The sequence below is a fragment of the Narcine bancroftii genome, chromosome 14, assembly GCF_036971445.1.
Source record: "Narcine bancroftii isolate sNarBan1 chromosome 14, sNarBan1.hap1, whole genome shotgun sequence".
Lineage (NCBI taxonomy): Eukaryota > Metazoa > Chordata > Chondrichthyes > Torpediniformes > Narcinidae > Narcine > Narcine bancroftii.
In genome coordinates this window covers 67,646,627-67,664,946 of record NC_091482.1, presented here as the reverse complement: position 1 = coordinate 67,664,946, position 18,320 = coordinate 67,646,627, and the positions used below count along the sequence as shown (strand labels likewise).

Below are 18,320 nucleotides of genomic sequence, written 5' to 3'. Positions count from 1 at the left end.
ATTGTAATTTTTTAGTGTTAAACAAATATTTACAAGTTAATATTTCCCAAAATCAAGCCCAGCTTTAAAACTATGTTAACATCTCACTGTGAGCTGTTGGTACTGACAACACAGTCATTGATGTAAAAATAATTTGTTTACATCTACCTCTGGGTCAGTGCTAAAATTATATCAGATGTTGTACAGCAAATCGAGTAATGGAGTAAATTGACAATTGTCCTTCAATTAAACTCCGCTGTTTTGGAGTTGGTGTCAGAGTGATTCGCAGCCATCGTGTCTCAGTTTCTCCCCTCTCTCTGTGTAATTAGGCTCACAGCCAATCCATCAGGGTGGAATTTTTATTGCAGGAGACCAGACGTGGATTCATTGGGCCTGGCTGCGGAGCTCCAATTTCTGTTTGAGATGTAATCATTTACCAGTTATTTCGCAAATTGTTTCAAAGAATTACAGCCCTTGAAAAGTGTTGGAGAAAACACTGCAGAGTGCCCAGAATTGCTCAGCCTCAAGGTTTGGAACCTCTCTGCTATGGAAAGAAATTGGACTAAAGCTCCTTTATGTGAACAGAATTGTCAGAGAGTCCTTCAGTGGAAAAGAGGAGAGGTCAAGGGTGCTGTCAGATCACAGGAATATTGAATGAAGCACTGAATAAAAGCTATTCAACCCATCGACCTGTGGCTTTAATAATGTTATATATTTCTATAAGATCCTTTCTCATTCTTTTAAATTGCTCTGAGTACAGCCCCAGCCAAATCAAGCTCTCCTCATAGGCTAACCTCCTCATCTCTGGAATCAACCTGATGAAGCTGTCTATGTTGTTATCTGTTTTCATTTCTCAACCTGATGAAATATAATCAAATATAATCCACCTATTATAATTCGGCATCAAACTTTGCTGGCAAATTAAATGTAATGCAGACAAGTATGAGGTGTTGCACTTCAGAAGGACTAACCAAGGTACAATATACATAGTAAATGGTAGGGCATTGAGGAGTGCGGAGGAACAAAGGGATCAAGGAATACAGATACATAATTCCTTGAAAGTGGTAGATAGGATTGTAAAGAAAGCTTTTGGCATCTTGGCCTTCATAAATCAAAATATTGAGTACAGGAGTTGGGATGTTATGGTCAAGTTGTACAAGACATTGGTGAGGCCAAATTTGGAGGATTGTGCACAGTTCTGGTCACCAAACTACAGGAAAGATATCAGTAAGATTGCAAGAGTGTAGAAAAGATTTACTAGGATGTTGCCAGGTCTTCAGGATTTGAGTTACAGGGAAAGATTAAACAGGTTAGGACTTTATTCCTTGCAGCGTAGAAGAATGAGGGTAGAGGTTTGCAAAATTATGAGGGGTGTAGACAGAGTAAATGCGAGTAGGCTCTTTCCACTTAGATTAGGAGAGATAAATACAAGAGGACATGACTTTAGGGTGAAAGGGGCAAGGTTTAGGAGGAACATTAAGGGAACCTCTTCACTCAAGAGTGGTGGGAGTGTGGAACGAGCTGCCATCTGATGTGCTAAATGTAGGCTCACTCTTAAGTGTTAAGAATAAATTGGATAGATACATGGATGGGAGAGGTCTGCAAGGTTATGAAATGGGTGCTGTGCTATAGTGTTTTATGTTTCTATGGATTAAAAAGTAACCAAAGTGTACTGAAAAAGTGGTTCTCATTTTTCTACATCCATGGACCACCTTAAGTATTCCTTTCCTTACCATGGATCATCTAAACAAACCCATGGACCACCAATGGGGTAGAAGTGGATGTTGTCTTAAAAAATTATAATAAATATAAAAAGATTTAAAGATATATATGCACAATTTCCGTTAATAAAAAAAAAGTGATGTTACTGTAGTGCAACAGACCTTTCGATGGTCCCAGGGTAGCATATGGTCAGTGTAGATTGGGAAGGTTCAAAACTTCTTGAACCTAGAGGTTATTATTATATAGAATCTATTATTGATTTTAGTTTGGTTTCATTTGATTTACTTCCCTTTCTCATTTAGAATCCCACCTGTGTGACTTTTGATCCCTGGGCAACTTAATGCAGTAGAAGTCCAAAAATCTGGATGCCAGAAATTCTGACCATCCGAGAATCTGGACCTCAAAAACTCTCAAATGTTTTAAATTTAGTGGGCTTTTTTGTGCATGTATAAATGCGCAAGCTCCATAGACGTACAGAAGTCACGGAAATTAATGAGTAATTTTTTTGTATTTTACATGAAAAAATATTGCGTTAATAAACTACCAAAATTTACTTGTTCATCTCTTCTTTATTCTCCCTAAATTTGAATTTTAAAAGCACTGCCTGAGAATCCAGAAAATCCTGATCGACCCAATTACCAAGCAGTCCAGATTTTAGTATTTTTACAGTAGAAGGGTTGAATTTATCCTGCACCCAATCCCAAACATTTTACAGCAGGACTTAATTAAAAAGAGGTCAACAATAGGAACGCAGGGCAATTTGACCCTTTGCTAGTTTCAAAATACATCTTGATGCATTTCCTAGTTTCCAAGTTTCAGACAAACATGCTGTATGGACTGGAAATGGAAGCTGGGAGTCTTTGACCTATCTATTTGGAGACAATAACAGACAGGTAATGTGTTAGTCAGTGGAATAACAGTGCCCTTTATCAAATTTATAGCATTTAGCTTCTGCTAACATTATTAGGGTTGAGAGCTCTAGGATCAAATGATCTGAGACGGTATTGAGTAAGATGATGAGAAAATAATCCTGAGAGACGTTATAGAAATATTGCCTCATCTTCAATGCAAGGAAAAATTATGCTGCCTTTGCTCTGTGCCAACTGATCTCTCTCTCTGTAACTCCGCACTTCTATATTGTCTCTTACTTGATGTACTATATATGGGAAGACTAGCCAGACGGCTTGCAAAAGGAATTTTTTCACAGTACCTTGTGAAGATAAACTGAATCTTGAGTTAAATGCACCTTTGTCCTAGAATTATGTTAGAAAAAAGATGTCTTGTCAGCCTCCTGTCTCGGCAGATAAGATAAACTCCTAAGCGTGGTCAAGAACTGAAAATTGATCATGGCTTCCAGCTATGCTGCGACTGAGGTTATATTTACATGATCCCATTAGGAAATGGTGCTGTTTGTTTTACTGATGTGGATGTGGATTAAAATTAAATAGGAAAATGTTTTAATCACAAGGCAAAACTGAACCGATTAAAGCCAAAATATTGCATGACATTTGTCTTTTTAAGATCAGCATGATAAATAGTGTGAAAACTCCAATGAGTTTTGCATATCAGATGTGTCTATCCCCAGAACACTTCTTTAGGTATGTTGATGCTTTGTAGTAATTGCAGAAAATGCTGGCAGGAGAAAGAATAGATATAAAGGATGACTCTGCATGAAAGAGGAAGCAGCTTCTTGATTTTAATTTGTCGCTTGTATCTTCATTCCTGTCAGCTAATTACCTCCTCTTTTATCTCCGAATTGATGATTCTTTGCTGATCTTCAGCATTCTTGGATGGCGCAGGAGCCAAGACGTTAGAACTGCTTTCCAATGAACACCAAACTAATATCTGTCAGTGGGCTGCATGCTCACAGCACAGGCACCTCAAGTTTGTTCAGCAGTGGAGAGGAACGCGAACAAGAGAGCGGCAGTGGGCCTGGATATAATGGTGTTTTCATAGCTGTGCTTTGAAACTTTCTGCCGGTCTTTGGATACGTTCCATTTCTCCCACAGAAGTACATCAGCTCTTAGGCCCCTAGTCATGTAGGAAGGCACCACTCTCAAATCACTGATTCCCTGTGCGATACAGAAGGTCTTTGAATGGACAACATTTCACTGATTCAAACCCCAAAGTGGTATTTCCCAGAAGTGATAAATAATTTGCCTTTCACTTCACTAAATATGGTGCTTTCAGAATTCAGTGTTACAGAGCTTCCAGATTCTACATCGACAATTATAGAATTTACTGTAAAAGTCCAAAAATCTGGACTGTTTAAGGATTGGGTCAGTTCAGATTTTACAAATTTTCTGGTTTCACGGGCAGTACTTTTAAAATTCAAATGTAAGAAGAATAAAGAAGAGATGAACAGGTAAATTTTGATAGTTTATTAATGAAACATTTTTTCATATGAAAAACAAAAAAACCAAATCATTATTTATTTGTTCATTTCCATCACACACACACACACACACACACACACACACACACACACACACACACACACACACACACACACACACACACACACACACACACACACACACACACACACACACACACACACACACACACACACACACACACAATCCTAAAATTTAGCCCGCTAAATTTTAAAAGTTTGAGAGTTTTCGAGAAGCTTCGATTCTCAGGTGGTCCAGATTTCTGGCATTCGGATTTTTGGACTTTTACTGTATTTTAGGCTTTTCCTCATTGTGCAATGGTGCCAGGACCATGTGTCGCCCTCTCATCCAAAGCGTCCTTAAATCTTTAAAGATGGAGCAAAAGGATTGTGACAGTCTGAACCCTGGCACATGTAGATCTGTGTGCCATGTGTTCATCAGACGATAATGTGTGCATACTTGCTTTTGCGTGTGAGAATGTATTTATGTGAACGTGTCTCATTCTATCCTGTAAACATGAGAGAGAATTGTGAGTGTGTGCATGAGCACATGTGTGTGTGCACATGCATGTTTGCCTCACTGTCTGTTTTCAGCAAAATGCAGAACTACATAGAATATAGAACAGTTCAAGTCAGGGACAAGAACCTTTGACCCATGACATCTGTGCTGAACGAGATGCCAATTAAACTGAAACTCCGTTTCTTGCACATGATACTTGTCCATCTATTCCCTCCAATTCAAGAGATTTCCTGTAAAATATTCATGTGTTGGAATCTGTTAGAATCAGTCTGCTGATAGAAAGAATCTACATTGAGACTATGTGTATCTATGTTGATGTGCATGTGTATATGAATGAGACTGTGTGTGAGCCCAGTGACCACTTGGGCTTGGGACTGTGTTTATCGACATCTATGTCGATCTGTGTGTGTGTGGGTGTGTGTGCACATTTGTATGGGCCTATGTCAAATCAAGATTATTGTAATCTGATTGCACAAGTACAACCCGATGAAACAGTGTTCTCTGGTCCTCGGTGCAAAACATGCAGACACACCACACGTAAAGACGAACAATAACCATGCAGTACAAGTATACATCTATATGAATATTGTTTCATGAATATGAGAGTCTCAGAGGGTCAGTGTGAGCAGTTCCTTTGATCGTTCAACGTTCTCACTGCCCGTGGGAAGAAGCTGTTCCTCAGCCTGGTGGGGCTGGCTCTGATCCTCCTGGATCTTTTCCCCGACGGGAGCAGCTGAAAATGCTGTGTGCGGGATGGAAGGGGTCCTCAAAGATTTTGCGTCCTCTCTTCAGACCATGATCCCGTTAGATCATGTTGATGGGGGAGTGGGGGGGGGGTGGTGGTGTGGTGTGGTGGGGGGGGGGGGTGGAACTCAAGTGATCCTCTCTGTCACTCATGATCCTGTGAAACAGGGGAAACAGCTTCTTCCCACGGGTGGTGAGAATGCTGATGACCAAAGGAACTGATCACACTGACTATCTGAGAATCACAAAACAATTTTTGTTATTTATTTGTATATATGAATACTGCTTGTGCATTTTCTATCTGTCTGTGTGTTATATCTGGTTGTGTGTCTACATGCTTTGCACTGAAGACCGGAGAACACTCTCTCATTGGGTTGTACAATCAGATGACAATAAACTTGACTTGATTTTCACAGGCATAAAGATGATCTGGGAAAGGCACTTACAACCCTAACCCTAACCCTAACCCTTATTGAAACAAGAGTCAGAGCATCAACTACAGAAGGCAAAGAGCCAGAAGCAGGTCATTCATCCCTTTCAGTTGCTCTGCCATCCATTAAAATCTTGGCTGATCTTTATCCTCAGAACCATCTCTTCCTCTAAACTATGATTTCCATATCTTCAAGGCATTTGATCTATTCCTTCAAACACAATCTATGAGTGAAACTCCACAGTGCTATTGGGTGGTGAATTCCGAAGATTTGCACTTGCAGGTGAAGATATATCTTTACATCTCTGTCTTGTGTGATCAAACCTCTGATTTTGAGGCTGTGACTCCTGGTCCCAGATTCCATGGTTAGGGGAAATAGCATCCGTGTACCTAGCCTCCAAGTTCAGTAAAATATTACATATTTCAAGGTGATTAACTCTCCTTCTACTGAACTCTCGGGGATGAAGGCCCAGGCTATTTAATTTCTCCTCATGCCTCAAATGTGTAATCCCAGGAATCAATCTGATGAACCTTCACTGCATTTCCTCAGTCGCAACTATATCCTTCCTTGTGTCAGGAGGCCAGGACTCTGCACAGTATTCCAGATGTGGTCTCACCAGGGCCCTGGCTAATTTGAACAAGATGTACTGTATTTATGTATTCAAATCCTCTTGCAGTCAAACATATCTCTGGGCTTCCTAAAGGATCTACAAGTTCACCCTCAATGATTTATGCACAAGGTGCCTTTGAACATGGATACCTTACAATCTCTTACTGCTTTGAATATCTGTGTTATTCCACTAAAATAAGGGGCATGGCATATGTCCACATTATATGTCATCATCCAGGAGCAACAGTATTCCGTTTGGACACCCTCCAACGAGATGGCATTAACATCCTCCTCTGGTTTTTGTTAGCCCCCCCCCCCCCCCACCCTGCATCTATCCCTATTTCTCCCCTCTCTCTCTCTCTACTCTCTTTCTATCTCTCTTTTCCTCACAATCTCTCTCTCTTTCCTTTTCCTTCTGTCGCTTTTCTACCAGATCTGCATTCTCAGAGCCACCTCTTCCTCAAGGGTTGTTAACTCAGCCTGCTACATCACAGGCACCAGACATCACTCCATCGAGGACATCTACATGAGGCGGTGTCTTTAAAAAGCAGCCTCTATCCTAAACAAGTCATGAATTCATCTCTGTGTTCTCTAAAGAATGAAGGAAAGCATCTGTTGATGTGTGAAGTCAAGTCAAACTTATTGCAAATTTGCAACCCAACACAGGCAAGACCCCTCAACTCTTCCTCCGGTATATTGATAACTACATTGGGGCTTCCTCATACACCTGAGATGAGCTTGTCAAATTCATTCTCTTCATGGCCAACTTCTACCCCAATCTCAAACTCACCTGTTCCATTTCTAGCAACACTCACACCTACCTGGATCTCTCTGTCTCCATCTCAGGAGATAAGCTTTCCACCGATATATATTACAAACCCTCTAACTTCCACAACTACCTTGACTACACTTCTTCACACCCTGTGCCCTGCAGGAATTCTATCCTTTTCTCTCAATTTCACCGTCCCCGCTGCTCTGCTCCCAAGATGAGGTCTTCCAGTCCAGATCTTCCGAAATGTCTACCTTCTTCCACATATGTGGCTTCCCCTCCACCACTATCAACTCAGCCCTCACTTGCAACCCCTCCATTTCCTGCTCATCTACCCTGGCTTTCTCTCTGCCCCCAGATCCAACAAATATGGGATTCCTCTTGGCCTCACCTACCACCCCATCAGCCTTCATATCCAACACATTATCCTCCAGAATTTCCAGCACTTACAACAGGACACATCTCTCTCTGCCTTCCTTGGGAACCGCTCCCTCCATGACTCCCTCAGGCACTCATCCCTTCCTACCATCACCCCCCCCAACCAGCACCTTTCTCTGTGGCCACAGGAGGTGCCAGAATTGTGCCCACACCTCCTCCCTTACCACAGTCCAGGACCTCAAACAAGCCTTTCAAGCAAAGCAAAACTTCACTTTATATCTGCATCCATTGCTCCCTTTGTGGCCTTTTCTACATTAGAGAGACTGGGTGCAGATTGGAAGATCACTTCACTGAGCACCTCTGCTTCCTCCGCACCAGTGACAGAGACCTCCCAGTGGCCAACCATTTCAGTTCTATGTCATGCTCCCAAGCTCACATGTTTATCCATGGCCTTATGTACTGTCCCACCAAGACCACCCACAAATTGGAGGAACAACACCTGATTTTCTGTCTGGATGCTCTCCAGCCAAATGGCATGAACATCGACTTTTCCAGTTTCTGCTAATCTGCTCTCCTCTTCTTCCCCCTTCCCCATCCCTTCCCCTTTCCTGTCCTCCTCCTCCTTCCCTCTCTATTCACCCAACCATCCCTCCTTCCCTTGCTCACTGCTGTCCCATCTCTCCCTTCTCCAACTATCTCCTCCTGCCTTTACAACCACTCTACTCCCAGTCTTTTGATCGGACGACTCCCAACATTTTCCCATTCCTTGCTGAATGGCTCAAGCCCGAAATGTCGGTTCTGTATTTTTAGCTTTGCTGCATAAAGGACACTGACCTTCTGAGTTTCTCCAGCATTTTGTGTTTTTACTTCAACCACAGTGTCTGCAGTTTTTCATGTTTTACTTCAAATTTATTGTCATCTGATGCACAAGTATAACATTATCCAGACACAACACATTCAGACAAAGAATACACACATACACACACATAAAGAAATATTGTTTTGTCAATAAATATGAGAGTCTCAGATGGTCAGTGTGAGCCGTTCCTTTGGTCATTCAGCGTTCTCACTGCCTGTGGGAAGAAGATGTTCCTCAGCCTGGTGGGGCTGGCTCTGATACTCCGGTATCTCAATTCCGACAGGAACAGCTGAAAGATGATGTGTGCAGGGTGGAAGGGGTCCTCAATGATCTTGCGCACTCTCTTCAGACAACAATTCTGGTACATCACCTCAATGGGGTGGGAGGAAGATACAAGTGATCCTTTCTGCCACTCTTATGCTCCTGTGAATTTCTCTGCAGCAACCGTACCACACTGTGATGCAGCCAGTCAGGGCGCTCTCGACAGAGCTCCTTAGGAGGTTGACATAATGGTGGCTGGTAGCTTTTCCCACTTCATTCTTCTCAGGAAGTGCAGTCACTGTTGCGCCTTCCTGACAAGTGAGGAGATGATGTGTGTCACATTAGGTGAGTCAACAACTTGTGGACCCGAGAAAGAGAGATGGAAGAAGTTTTTTTTTTGGGTCACATGGTTGCCAGGGAACTTGATCAACTCAGTTTACCTTTGCTCAGAAGGTTGAGTTTCAACGGAAACACAAGGATTTGAGCCAGTAACCCAGCATGACTCTTTCATTTACAGTCAAAAGTGCAGTGGATCTTGGAACAGGCTATGTTTCCAATGAGATGTTGTATTCAGGTTCTGTCTACCTGTTCTGACAGATGTAAAAAAAACCAGGATACTGATTGTAGAACCCCAGGACATTAAATAATTTGTTACTCCACCTCCAGCGTAATGAAAATATAAACTTAGTAATCATTCTCTCATAACTCTCCCTGAAATCTTTTCTGCACAAAACATCTGTTGGGCTTTTCCTCATTGCTGGTTACTGCACTTGGAGATGTTGGATTGTTGTTAAATAATCTGTGCAGTGCAGTATAATTAGAAGTTGCTCTTCATTGTGGAACAATTTTAGTTACCAGAGAGAGAAAAATTCCATCTCATTACATGGGTATCTGGAACGTTAGCCTCAGCTGGACAAAGAATAAGCCAGAGCTTTTAAAAAATTCTTATGTTCCATGTGCAAAAGCGCAGATCTCCCAAGCTAATATTCTCCTAATTAAGCTATGCAACCATCGAGAACATCTACAGGGAACGCTGCTGTCGGAGAACAGCAGCAATCATCAAGGATCCAGCACACACTCTGTTCTCGATGCTGCCAGCAGGAAAGAGGTATCGGTGCCACAAGACTCACACCACCAAGTTCAGGAACAGCTGCTACCCCTCCACCATCAGACTCCTCAATGACAAACTCAATCATGGACTCTTGTGCACTTTATTGATTTTTTTTCTTTTTCTATTGAACGGTTTATTTGTTTACGTGTACGTTAAGTGCAGTTTTTTTTTGCACCACCAGTAAGTGATATTTCTGCCTCACCTGCAGGAAAAAGAATCTCAAGGTTGTATGTGATGTCATGTATGTCCTCTGGTAATAAATCTGAAATCTGATATAAGCTTGTCATGGATGTCCCTCTTTCCCTCCCAATCCCGAATGCTAATGTCATTGTTTTTGTCTGTGTCTCGATCAGTGTGTCAGCTTTCTCATCACTACTGTCTCTTTTTGAGTGTGCTGCTTCTCAGTCCAGCTTTGGTTCGGCTTGACCTACGTCTGTGTTATACTGGATGAAAACTACCTTCAATTGCTTGTTAGGGAAAAGCTGGAATGGCCCCAAAGAGCAATTTTGGGTTCGATTAAAACATTGAAAATACTGGAACAATCAAACGAGGCCTCAAGTAGTTACATCTTGGCCAAAAGGGGGCCACGTCACATCTTAAAAGTACTTTTCATTGGCTGTAAAGGAGGACGATGTGAGTAAAACATCTACAGGGATTGGTAGATGCCGGATAAGCGAGATAACCAGAGGTTGCTTGATATTCACTCTTAGAATGCCTAACTAATACAAGAGTATTAAGAATAAACAGTTAAAAGACAAAAGTCAATGCAAAATGTAGTTTGAAAACAATCAGTATTGTAGTCCTTAACTAGGTAAACCATATAGCCGTTTACAGCGCGGAAACAGGCCATGTCAGCCCTTCAGGTCCACACCAGTTCACTTGAATAACTCCACTCGCTCAACCCTCCCACTCTTCGCCCATAACCCTCCAACCCCCTCACCTCCATGTACACATCCAACCTTCTCTTAAATGACAGAAGGGACCCTGCCTCAACTATCTCTTTTGGAAGATCATTCCATTCTGCCACCACTTGCTGAGTGAAAAAGCATCCTCTAATTTTTCTCCTAAAGTTTTGCCCCCTTACCCTGAACTCATGCCCTCTTGTTCCAACCTCCCCTGCCCTCAGGGGAAAGAGTCTGTTTATGTCTAATCTATCTATTCCTTTCATAATTTTAAATACCTCTATCAAGTTCCCTCTCAGCCTTCTACTTTAATCAGGTAATTCTCATAACCTACAAAATTTAAATTTAAATTCAAACCCAAATCACTGACACTGCAATTGCGTTGCGCTAGCTGTGCTGCCATTGTAATTAACCTCCCTTCCCCCAAGTTTACAGATAATATATTAATAAAGATAAAGACTCTGACTAAGCAAGGCCAAGGAGACACTTCAAGAGAGCCACCCTGACAGTGAGTGGCATCAACCAGCTCTTCATCCTGGGCAACACCATTACTGTTTCACACAACTTTATTCAAACAGCTGGTACGAGCAAAGCTCAATCAAGGCCCTCCTTCCACTCGGTGAATATTTGCTCCCATCTTCACCAAAGGTTTAGTGTTACTTCAGAGAACATAACTTTTATAATTTTGAACATTTATTTAAATTCCTATTTATATTAATTAATTCATTTTTTTCCTCAAATTTTGCTGGCTGCTTAAGGTTGCCAGCGGATGGTTTTACTGTATATAAATGCAGCTCTCCTTTTTGTAAAAAATGCATATTTGAGCAAGAAGCAAATTCCACTATCCAGAAGATCTAGGGCAGTAGGCAGATGAGAAGGTAGTCATACACCCAACTGCTCCACACAGTACCTTGAAGGGGGCTCAGGCCCAAAACATTGATTATGCATCTTTACCTCCTCTGCACTCTGCGAGACCTGCTGAGTTCCTCCAGCATTTGAAATGCACCGGGGATGTAGGTAAATTGGGTAGCGCAGACTTGTGGATCGAAATGGCTGTTACCGTACTGCACATCTAAAATTTAAAAGAAATTATAAATTATCAATTTAAATTTATTTTTCAATATATTTATTGAAATAGAAATTGAAGTTTCACATTGAAAAATATAGAGAACATAAGAATCTATGTTATAAGTCAAAAAATAGTTCATCACACTTAGATCATACCAGTTCATCCAAGGTACGTACATTCTCAATTAAACAAATTATATTACAGGAATATTTTATTATAAAAAGAAGAGCTAAACCTACTGCCAAAAGCGAAGCTGTTTGACAAGGAGAGGAATAAATAATTCCTTATCAAAGTAGTAAATTTCCTTTTTAGTCAACACTTCTGCAGTCATATCAAATCAGAGATTCCTAAAATAATTCATAAAATAATCCCCACAGTGTTTGAAAATTTAAATTCAAATTGGAAATTGAGCATCTAATCTTCTCTAAATTTAAACATGATGACATCACGTAGTCATTGAGCCTGAGTAGGCGGGGTAATGTCCTTCCATCTGATCAATAGCCATAAGAGAAGTAAATCAGATGCCGTTAGAGTTGCGCCACTCTCTCCAGCAATTCCAAGCAAGGCAGTTAGAGGATTACGCTTAAAGTTAACTTTCAAAAGTTTAGAAATGTTTGAAATACTTCATTCCAGTATTTCTCAAGGCTCTGGCATGTCCAAAACATGTATTAATGAAGCACCTCCATTGTTGCATCTATCACAACATCAATAAAAACAAGATCATTTGACTTTGGATGTGTGAGCCATATGAACTACTTGTAGGAGGGAGTGGCAAGTATATAAAGATGGGGTAGGTCCTGTTCCTCGGCTATTTTTATCTTAAGTAGCCTCTCAACAGCATATCGTAAATGTTAGATATTGAACCATTATAAAAAGGTTATAAATTAAAACATTTGTCTATTAAATTCTTATCAGTGGTCATAGGGAAGGTATGTGATTGAGATCACACAAAGTCTCTAATCTGTAAATAACTAAATAAATTAGTATTTTTAGTAATCTATATTTAACTGACAGTTGTTCAAAATAAACAAGATTTCCTTTGATGAGTGGATCTTTAAAACATTTAATGCCCAATCTATATCATTCTTTGAAAGTTACATCAATCATGGAAGGTTTAAAGAAATAATTAGAAAAAAATAGGGGAAGAAAGAAAATCTCAATAAGACAAAATGTTTTCTGCATTGTATCCAAGTCCTCAAAATATGTTTAACCACCAGATTATCAGTTAATTTATTTAAAGATATAGGAAGTGAGAATCTGAGAAGGGAAATAATAGAAAATTTTATTACAGAATTAGGTTCCAAAGAGACCCATATTGGACAATCTTCAAGGTTAATATAACATGAACAAAATGTAAGATTTCATATATTCGCTGCCCAGTAATAAAACCTAAAGTTTTGCCAACCTAAATCTCCATTCTTTTTAAGGTTTTGTAAATGGACTTTGTATTGGTGAGGATGTTTATTCTTCCTTATATAAGAAGATAAGATTAAGTCAAGGAAATTAAAAAAAGACAGGAATAAAAACAAGCAAAGCCTGATAAAGGTATTTAAATTCACATAATATATTCATTTTAAATCGAGTTGATTCGGCCAATCAACGATAAAGAAAGGGGTTTCCAATTTGATAGTGTCCCTCTCATATGTGAGAAAATTTTCTTTGAATAAGTTTTTATAGTTTTCAGCGATTGTTTCACCCAACTCGGTGAATTGTTTTCTGACAATTTTAAAGGAAAGATTAGTATTTATCGGTGCCATATTATTCAAAGGAAGAAGTTCACTCTTATGTAGATTTAACTTATAACCTGAAAATGACTAAAATGAGAAATTAAAGAGAGCATACAAGGCCATGATGTCTCAAGATTAGGAATCATAAAATGAACCTTTGTGGGTTCTGCCCTTCCTTAAAATACCAGTGATATCATTAGATTCTCGAAAAGTGATAGTTAAAGGGTTCTCAAGCCAGGTCAAAGAGCAATGGACTTAAAGGCCATCCTAAAGTTTAAATTTAAAATGATTTTAAAATTCTATTAAATTAAAAATTTAATTTAAAAATATAATTTTAAAATCATTTTAAATTCCTGTATTTTCATTTCAACGTAGCACCTGGACAATCTTGAATTTAGAAGAATGAGAGGGGATCTTACAGAAGCAAAATTCTGGAACTCCCTTCCTTGCAGGACTTTCAGCATGTAGTCTTCAGTTATTCAAGAAGGGATTGTCATCTCTCAGACGAATGGAGATGGACAAAAAATGCTGGTCTTGCAGATTACTGCCCTCAGCACAGATTAAAAGCATGGTGCATCAGTACAAAGGAATGTATTCAGTAATTAGACATGGCAATGCTACACTCTCTGGCAGAGTCTTGAATGTTGGCACCCCACTGCCTGGCATTGAGAAGGTGACAACCTTCTGTTCTTCGTCAACTCCACTATGAGCAGTTCTGGCATCTACCCCTGAGTCATGTTTCTACTGGTTTAATTCAAGATATTGGCACAAACGATCAGAACAGAACCATAAGCATCATTGCACTGACATCAAGCCGGGGCTTTCAAGCCAGGCATAGCATATTTATTTTAAGTGGATTAACTTACTAGCAGAGAGAATCACATCATGTAGTGCATTAGGTGATGGTCTAATAATATCACTGCAATATCTCAGTGTATATTTAATGGTTTGGAGACGACCCTTTACTGCATAGTTAATGAGAAGCCAGATATTCAAACTGCATCCGGAAGACAGAAGGAGGCAGCTGTGCTCAATCTACTGGACAGCAAACAGGGCATCCCAGTTTCAAATCCATTCAAGACATGCTAAGAACATAAGAAATAGGAGCAGGAGTCGGTCATCCAGCCCGTCGAGCCTGCTCTGCCATTGAATGAGATCATGGCCGATCAGACGAGAGGCTCATCTCCTCCTACCTCCTTTTCCCCTTATCCCTTAATTCCCCTACTTTATCCAACCGTGTCTTAAATATAATTACTGAGGTCGCCTCCACTGTTTCAATGAGCAGCGAATTCCATAGATTCACCACCCTCCGGGAAAAGAAGTTCTACCTCATCTAGGTCCTAAATCTACTATCCTTGATCTTGAAGCTATTTTTAGTTCTAGTCTCCCCCACTAACAGGAACAAGTTACCTACCTCTATCTTATCTATGCCTTTCATAATCTTATATGTTTCTGTAAGATCCCCTCTCATTTTTCTAAATTCAAGTGAGAACAGCCCCAGACGACTTAATCTCTCTTCGAAGCCCAACCCCCTCATCTCTGTAATCAACCTAGTGAACATCCTCTGCACTGCCTCCAAAGCCAGTACATCCTTTCTCAAATAAGGAGACCAGAACTGCATGCAGTTCTCCAGATGCGGCCTCACCGGTACCTTGTACAGTTACAACATAACCTCTCTGCTCTTAAATTTAATCCCTCTAGCAATGAAGGCCAACATTCCATTTGGCTTCTTGATAGCCTGCTGTACCCGCAAACCAACCTCTTGTGATTCATTCCCAAGCACTCCCAAGTCCTTCTACATGGCACCATGCTGCAATTGCTTGCATTTTAAATAATAATCTGATCTTTTATTTTTACTTCCAAAGTGGATAACGTCGCATTTACCAACATTGTGCTCCAACTGCCAGACACTTACCCACTTATTTACCAATCTATATCTCGCCACAGGCTCTCTGTATCCTCCTGCTCAGTTTGCTTTTCCACTTAATTTAGTGAATGCCTTGGCCGTTTCTTGCCAGAACTGAAGTCAAGAATTGTAATTCATAAACTTGTGGCAGTTCCATTCCCTCCATGACTGGCAGAGAATTTTTCAACTTTGTGTATGGAATATACTCAGTCCTTATATTTACCAATTAGTTCTTGGCATCAGACTTAATCAGAAGCTTTGAGGTGCACCAGAAGGATTTGAAATGCCTCTGATGGAGCAGGAATGTGTACAGGTGCATTGGTCTATGCACAAGTTCAATTTTAAATATTTTTAATTAAATAAATTTAGACATACAGCATGGTATCAGGCCCACGCAGCCCAATTCCATCCAATTGATCTATAACCCTCTGGAACATTTTGAAGGGTGGGAGGAAACTGGAGCATCAAGAGGAAACCCACGCAGACACGGAGAGAGCATACAAACTCCTTACAGACAGTGCCGGATTGGAACCCTGGTCACTGGCGCTGTAACAGGGTTGCGCTAACTGCCCTTCACAAAAGCTAGGCCATTTCAAAATCAGATTTTAAAAAAAAATGGTGCCTCTTTCTCCCTGCCACCTCCCTCCAACCTCCACGTTCTGGCTCAAAACCTATGAGTACAAAGGAAGAACCAACCACCTCTTGTGCATAATCTTATCGGCATCATTTCACCTCAGTGCTCAAGACTTCTCTGTTACAGGTCTGTACACTTTTATGATAATTTTTTAAAAATTTGTTTTGTTATCCTTTTTTCATTTTCATGTTAAAGCTCTTAGAATATTATAGGGCATTCTTATCTTTATTTTGGGTTACCAGAAGAGGGGTTCAATTTTTGTTATTCATGGGAATATATATTTATCCCTCATGGATAACATAGACTGAGAGTTTTGTGAAGTGTGGGTTACTAGGGATTCCTAATGGAGTATTCACTGAATAATCTACTGACTGGAAATTAAATCTGTCATCCAGACACAGGTGAACTTGTATGTTGCAGGAGACAACAGTCTGAAATTTCCCATCGAGTCGCCCATTTGAATGCAACAATCTCGACATCCTGTGAAATTAATTAGGAATAAAAAATCAACGATACCACACGCTCCCACACAACAGCAGGGTAATTTCATGCACTCTTCCCCTTGTCTCTGAACTTCCTGTCCCCAGAGAGAGGTCCTGAAGTTTCACATGTGACATCTCTCACAGGCTGTAACCCAGCCTTCAGAGGGTGGGAAGTATCAGGAACAATTATTAACGATGAACGGTTCCACTCACAGCACCCACGGGATTAAAGCTCAGGCTGGGGAAAACATCATATTACTGCTGATGTCCAAGACAGCTGTTGGAGTGGAACTAATATAATATTGAAACAACAATACATAAGAGATTTCTTATTGTTTTGAGCTGCTGCACTGTGCATTATCATCTCAACGTTTATAAAATTACTTAAAAAATGAAAGATTGGACAATGTAATGAACAAAGATTGTAAGATTTCCATCCTTGTAACACACCCAAGATCATATCATGTTTCCATTGTTAGGGGGCCTGTGATTGGAGCTGACTCAGAGCCCGTTTTCAGCCTTAAGTCTGATTGGTAATGGCATTTCACCTCCTTCATACTATGCCAGCTGTGTTTCCCATCTCATTCCTCCACTGGGGCCTCTGGAGCGTCCGATGGTCTGGATGTATTTAATCCTTCTCCCATCCCCAACCAGCCACCAGCTCAACCACTCAGCACCTCCACCATCCTCCCTTCTCCCATCTTCTTAAAATATAGGCATCTTCAACAAATTAGTTTGGACAAGTGACCAGTGAGAGCTTGTCAAAATGACAATGAGAAGGAGTGAGGAAAACTAAACAGCTGTGTAAGAACTGCTGGCATTTTACTATAATATCTTTGGTGTAACTCAGTTTCCCATCTTACTACACAGGAGACTTATCAGCACTGAGTCACAAGATGAATCAGGGCAAATAATCAAAAGCTTGACATGAGAGGAAGGCTTTAAGAATATCTTAAAAAAGGAAAGGGAACTGGAGAGGTGGAAAGTTTAGGGAAAGAATTCCAGAGCTTAGGGAGGGTTACTAATTGTGGAACAATTAAATCCGGAGATGATGAATTGCATACATTGATTGAAAATTTGCTCGCCAAGCATGCTTTTGGGGACAGGAACTAATCAGAAACATAGGAGAAATTTCCTCTCTCTGTCAAAGAATTTGCTTTTCTGAGTTTTGTTTTTCTCTTCCAACCATCAGAGACTCCACCAACTCCTTTCAAGTTCAATTGCAAGTTCAAAATTTTTTATATCATCTGATTGTACATGTTCTGCCTGATGAAACAGCATTTCTCCAGACCATGGTGCATGCGCGCGCGTGCACACACACACACACACACACACACACACACACACACACACACACACACACACACACACACACACACTCACGCGCGCGCACACACACACACTCTCTCACGCGCGCACACACAAACATGCACACATATACACACACGCCACCCCCCCCCACACACACACACACACACACACACACACACACACACACACACACACACACAGAGCAAAATAATCACAAATAAACTAAATAGATATCAATATTTGGGCTGATTTACCTGGTTACAGGATACTGTTAATCAGTCTTACAGCCTGTGGTAAGAAGCTATTACCCAGCCTGGCCATCCTGATTTGGATGCTCCTGTTTCTCCTTCTTGATGGAAGTAGTTTGCCTCCATAGGAAGTGTAGGCACTGCTGCTCCTTCCTGACTAATGAGATGGTGTTGAGAGTCCAGGATAAATTGTCCTTTAGATGCACGCCAAGGAACTTTGTGCTCTCTGCAACGGAAGCGTTGGCGTGCAGTGAAGAATGGCC

General features: G+C 40.7%; 1 protein-coding gene across 2 annotated transcripts in view; it reads left to right on the top strand.

The window, feature by feature from the left end:
* pex11a (peroxisomal biogenesis factor 11 alpha) overlaps nucleotides 1-18,320 on the top strand; it is a 132,718-nt gene that overhangs the window by 90,464 nt on the left and 23,934 nt on the right. The gene's annotated exons all lie outside the window — the stretch shown is intronic.